The following is a 6,180-nucleotide window of genomic DNA, read 5'->3' on the forward strand; positions in this document are numbered from 1 at the left end:
GAATTTCCCCCAACCCCCTCATTCTTAAATGCAGCTAATGGCAGAAAAGAGATAGTTCACTGTAACTGGCCCTCGTGCAGGGCTAAAGTACTCGGGGAAGGCTCCTTGCACTTTTCCCTGCCACTGTCTGACCCAGTCATCTTCACCACCTCCTTGTGAGGTAGGCAAGGATCATCTTTCCTGTTTTCCGTAAAGGGAAGCTGAGGCACACAAAGGTTTGAGTGATGTGTGTCAGACCTCACAAACAGGGTCAGTATCAGATCTGGCATTCAGACACTGGAGCTCTTGCTTTGTAATCTTGGCTCAGATTTGAGATGTGTCTTAGCCCTACCCACTGATACTTATCTCTCTTTGGCCTTCTGCCTGACAAAGCCTACCATCAACTAATGAGGCCCTCATGCTAGATCTATTAATGCTCCACACCCAAATGGTATCAACTCATGACTTCAGATCTCTCTCTCTAAAATAAACAGGTAAGTTTTATCTCAGAAGACTTGAGAGGAGGAGGTGAAAGAGAAAATGAGATCCTTGTTTGTAGACTTTAATTCTGAGAGGTGCTGAGATGTCAGTGTGATGGGAGTTGTAGAAGAACCTAGAAACCAAGATGGTCAAAAACATGGGGGAGGGGTGAGAGGAGATGGGAAAAGGGGGAGATTTTTAGCACAAATTTTCATTCACTCCATTTTTCTGTCAAAAGTTATGGAATTTTATGACCAGCTCTATGATAGCTATATAGATAGTCATCTCCTGTACTGTTTGGAAAAACAGAGGAGTGATTCACACCAAGAACAAAGTATTTGAATATGATATGATGTCACACAATGTCTATCATGTCAATTCCTCTCCTCTTCCCTTACCCAAGTCGTTGGACAGTCTATAGTTCATTTGAGAAATTAGGCCAATTGTTTAGAATCTTGGTGCAGTAGTCTATGGTGGCTTATTACATATTCCCTTTCTTCTGCCATGATCATTTATGTATTATAGCCCAGTTATGGCTATTGTGACAGAGTTGGGCCAGATGGCTACAGGAGAGTAATCCTATTGGGATCCGAGAAGTGGGCGGGCAAAGCCTGTCCACTGCTAAAGGATCCCCCCCAGCCTAAAAGGGGGATCCATAGGACCTGGATACCAAAAAATTCTGGGGGACAACCAATAACAGGGACAGGAGTGTGGTCAAAGGGTCAAACAAAGGGAACCGGACAGGGACACCGAGCAGAGAACCCCAGACAGCGCCCACTGCTCCTCAAAGGGAGTCAGAAGACGCCACCCAGAGGAACTCTGCCCGGATACTTGACCGGACCGAGGATCGGAAATAGGCCCTACAGTCACAGGAGATTCCATCGGCCAACCTCCTCAAAACCATCTGGTTTTATAGATGGTCATTTTAGCTAGGGCCAGGAGGAGGTTGACCACGAGATCCCATGACTTTGTGGGGCCACGGATAAGGAGCGCATAGATAAGAAGGTGAGGGGAAAAGTGCAACCAAAAGCATAATAAAATATTGGTGAGGAGCCGGAATAGGGGCTGCAGCCTGGCACTCTCCAGGTATGTGTGTACCAGGGTTTCCCTCACGCCGCAAAAGGGGCAGGTGTCTGGGATTGAGGTGAACCGCACCAAATACATGCCCGTGCTCATGGCTCTGTGAAGGAGCCGCCAACTGACATCCCTGGTGGGCCTCGGGACTAAGATGGAATATAAGCTGGCCCACCGGGACTCCTCACCCTCCAAAGGTGGCAGGAGGTCCCACCATTTTATATCAGGGCAGGACACAAGGGTGAGGGCGTGAAGAGCGTGGAGCATGAGTGTATATATATATGTTTTCTTGGCGCGGTTTGAAAGAAGACCAGCTGTATCTCATGCAGCCGGCTTACAGTGAAGGGCTGAGGGAGTCATAGAATCATAGAATATCAGGGTTGGAAGGGACCCCAGAAGGTCATCTAGTCCAACCCCCTGCTCAAAGCAGGACCAAGTCCCAGTTAAATCATCCCAGCTAGGGCTTTGTCAAGCCTGACCTTAAAAACCTCTAAGGAAGGAGATTCTACCACCTCCCTAGGTAACGCATTCCAGTGTTTCACCACCCTCTTAGTGAAAAAGTTTTTCCTAATATCCAATCTAAACCTCCCCCATTGCAACTTGAGACCATTACTCCTCGTTCTGTCATCTGCTACCATTGAGAACAGTCTAGAGCCATCCTCTTTGAAACCCCCTTTCAGGTAGTTGAAAGCAGCTATCAAATCCCCCCTCATTCTTCTCTTCTGCAGACTAAACAATCCCAGCTCCCTCAGCCTCTCCTCATAAGTCATGTGCTCTAGACCCCTAATCATTTTCGTTGCCCTTCGTTGTACTCTTTCCAATTTATCCACATCCTTCCTGTAGTGTGGGGCCCAAAACTGGACACAGTACTCCAGATGAGGCCTCACCAGTGTCGAATAGAGGGGAACGATCACGTCCCTCGATCTGCTCGCTATGCCCCTACTTATACAACCCAAAATGCCATTGGCCTTCTTGGCAACAAGGGCACACTGCTGACTCATATCCAGCTTCTCGTCCACTGTCACCCCTAGGTCCTTTTCCGCAGAACTGCTGCCGAGCCATTCGGTCCCTAGTCTGTAGCGGTGCATTGGATTCTTCCATCCTAAGTGCAGGACCCTGCATTTATCCTTATTGAACCTCATTAGATTTCTTTTGGCCCAATCCTCCAATTTGTCTAGGTCCTTCTGTATCCTATCCCTCCCCTCCAGCGTATCTACCACTCCTCCCAGTTTAGTATCATCCGCAAATTTGCTGAGAGTGCAATCCACACCATCCTCCAGATCATTTATGAAGATATTGAACAAAACGGGCCCCAGGACCGACCCCTGGGGCACTCCACTTGACACCGGCTGCCAACTAGACATGGAGCCATTGATCACTACCCGTTGAGCCCGACAATCTAGCCAGCTTTCTACCCACCTTATAGTGCATTCATCCAGCCCATACTTCCTTAACTTGCTGACAAGAATGCTGTGGGAGACCGTGTCAAAAGCTTTGCTAAAGTCAAGAAACAATACATCCACTGCTTTCCCTTCATCCACAGAACCAGTAATCTCATCATAAAAGGCGATTAGATTAGTCAGGCATGACCTTCCCTTGGTGAATCCATGCTGACTGTTCCTGATCACTTTCCTCTCCTCTAAGTGCTTCAGGATTGATTCTTTGAGGACCTGCTCCATGATTTTTCCAGGGACTGAGGTTAGGCTGACCGGCCTGTAGTTCCCAGGATCCTCCTTCTTCCCTTTTTTAAAGATGGGCACTACATTAGCCTTTTTCCAGTCATCCGGGACTTCCCCCGTTCGCCACGAGTTTTCAAAGATAATGGCCAAGGGCTCTGCAATCACAGCCGCCAATTCCTTCAGCACTCTCGGATGCAATTCGTCCGGCCCCATGGACTTGTGCACGTCCAGCTTTTCTAAATAGTCCCTAACCACCTCTATCTCTACAGAGGGCTGGCCATCTCTTCCCCATTTTGTGTTGCCCAGCACAGCAGTCTGGGAGCTGACCTTGTTAGTGAAAACAGAGGCAAAAAAAGCATTGAGTACATTAGCTTTTTCCACATCCTCTGTCACTAGCTTGCCTCCCTCATTCAGTAAGGGGCCCACACTTTCCTTGGCTTTCTTCTTGTTGCCAACATACCTGAAGAAACCCTTCTTGTTACTCTTGACATCTCTTGCTAGCTGCAGCTCCAGGTGCGATTTGGCCCTCCTGATATCTTTCCTACATGCCCGAGCAATATTTTTATACTCTTCCCTGGTCATAAGTCCAAGCTTCCACTTCTTGTAAGCTTCTTTTTTATGTTTAAGATCCGCTAGGATTTCACCATTAAGCCAAGCTGGTCGCCTGCCATATTTACTATTCTTTCGACTCATCGGGATGGTTTGTCCCTGTAACCTCAACAGGGATTCCTTGAAATACAGCCAGCTCTCCTGGACTCCCTTCCCTTTCATGTTAGTCCCCCAGGGGATCCTGGCCATCTGTTCCCTGAGGGAGTCAAAGTCTGCTTTCCTGAAGTCCAGGGTCCGTATCCTGCTGCTTACCTTTCTTCCCTGCGTCAGGATCCTGAACTCAACCAACTCATGGTCACTGCCTCCCAGATTCCCATCCACTTTTGCTTCCCCCACTAATTCTACCCGGTTTGTGAGCAGCAGGTCAAGAAAAGCGCTCCCCCTAGTTGGCTCCCCTAGCACTTGCACCAGGAAATTGTCCCCTACGCTTTCCAAAAACTTCCTGGATTGTCTATGCACCGCTGTATTGCTCTCCCAGCAGATATCAGGAAAATTAAAGTCACCCATGAGAATCAGGGCATGCGATCTAGTAGCTTCCGTGAGTTGCCGGAAGAAAGCCTCATCCACCTCATCCCCCTGGTCCGGTGGTCTATAGCAGACTCCCACCATGACATCACTCTTGTTGCACACACTTCTAAACTTAATCCAGAGACACTCAGGTTTTTCCACAGTTTCGTACCGGAGCTCTGAGCAGTCATACTGCTCCCTTACATACAGTGCTACTCCCCCACCTTTTCTGCCCTGCCTGTCCTTCCTGAACAGTTTATAACCATCCATGACTGTACTCCAGTCATGTGAGTTATCCCACCAAGTCTCTGTTATTCCAATCACGTCATAATTCCTTGACATCACCAGGACCTCCAGTTCTCCCTGCTTGTTTCCAAGGCTTTGTGCATTTGTATATAAGCACTTGAGATAACCTGTTGATCGCCCCTCATTCCCAGTATGAGGCAGGAGCCCTCCCCTCACAGACCTTCCTGCCTGTGCTTCCTCCCGGTATCCCGCTTTCCCACTTACCTCAGGGCTTTGGTCTCCTTCCCCCGGTGAACCTAGTTTAAAGCCCTCCTCACTAGGTTAGCCAGCCTGCTGGCAAAGATGTTCTTCCCTCTCTTCGTAAGATGGAGCCCGTCTCTGCCCAGCACTCCTCCTTCATGGAACACCATCCCATGGTCAAAGAATCCAAAGCCTTCTCTCCGACACCACCTGCGTAGCCATTCGTTGACCTCCACGATTCGACGGTCCCTACCCAGGCCTTTTCCTTCCACGGGGAGGATGGACGAGAACACCACTTGCGCCTCCAACTCCTTTATCCTTCTTCCCAGAGCCACATAGTCCGCAGTGATCCGCTCAAGGTCATTCTTGGCAGTATCATTGGTGCCCACGTGGAGAAGCAGGAAGGGGTAGCGATCCGAGGGCTTGATGAGTCTCGGCAGTCTCTCCGTCACATCACGAATCTTAGCCCCTGGCAAGCAGCAGACTTCTCGGTTTTCCCGGTCAGGGCGGCAGATAGATGACTCAGTCCCCCGGAGGAGAGTCGGTTGGGTCCACGGGGCAGGGGTCCAATAAAAAGGTCCGGCAGGCCTGAGGTAGAGGATGGGCGGGGTGTGCCCTCGTGCAGGACCCGGTCGAAATAAACCCAAGCAGCGGGCGGCAAAGCGGCTTTCACCTCCTGAAGTATGCACCGGGGAATACAAGGTCTGGAAAGCTCCATGCGCTGAGCGAGCATCAGGGGATCCAGTCAGTCTCCCCGGTCATAGTCCAGGAGGTCTCTGACTCTTGTGACTTCTGCCAGAACCAACCTCTGGCGTACCAAGTGGGACTCCGCCACCTGCACACAGAGCTAGGGGCTGTGTAACAGGGGCTCCATGAGGAGATCTGCCCCCTCGGTGGCCGCCATGGACCAGGTCGTTGAAAAGAGTTTCCAGGTCCGGAGGAGGTCCTGGTACGAGACCGGCAGCCCAGAGAGGTCTCGCGGAAGACCTCTCAGATGGAGATAAAGGAGCTGCCAGTCATATCGGAGCCCTCGGAAGCGGCACAGGAAGGCGTGCACCAGTATGCTCCACGCTGGACTACCCACACCATAAAGGAGACTCTGCAGGGGCTGGAGGCGGAAGACATGGACCTGAGTGAGCAGACATTTCAGGCCCTGCCCTCCCTTCTCCAGGGGTAAATGGAGAATCCCTACAGGGACTCAGTGGCGGATCCGTATGAGTCTCCTGCAGGAAAACCACAGAGTACCCCCCCTCCCAAAGGAAGGGGAGCACCTGGAACCTGCGGAGAGCCATTCTACAGCCACGGGTGTTCAATGTTGCGATGGTAAGACGTGCCATGAGGAGGGCTGGGGGGATCCTCACCGGCA

This window comes from Dermochelys coriacea, chromosome 9 (genome assembly GCF_009764565.3).
Source record: "Dermochelys coriacea isolate rDerCor1 chromosome 9, rDerCor1.pri.v4, whole genome shotgun sequence".
NCBI classification, from domain to species: Eukaryota; Metazoa; Chordata; order Testudines; family Dermochelyidae; genus Dermochelys; species Dermochelys coriacea.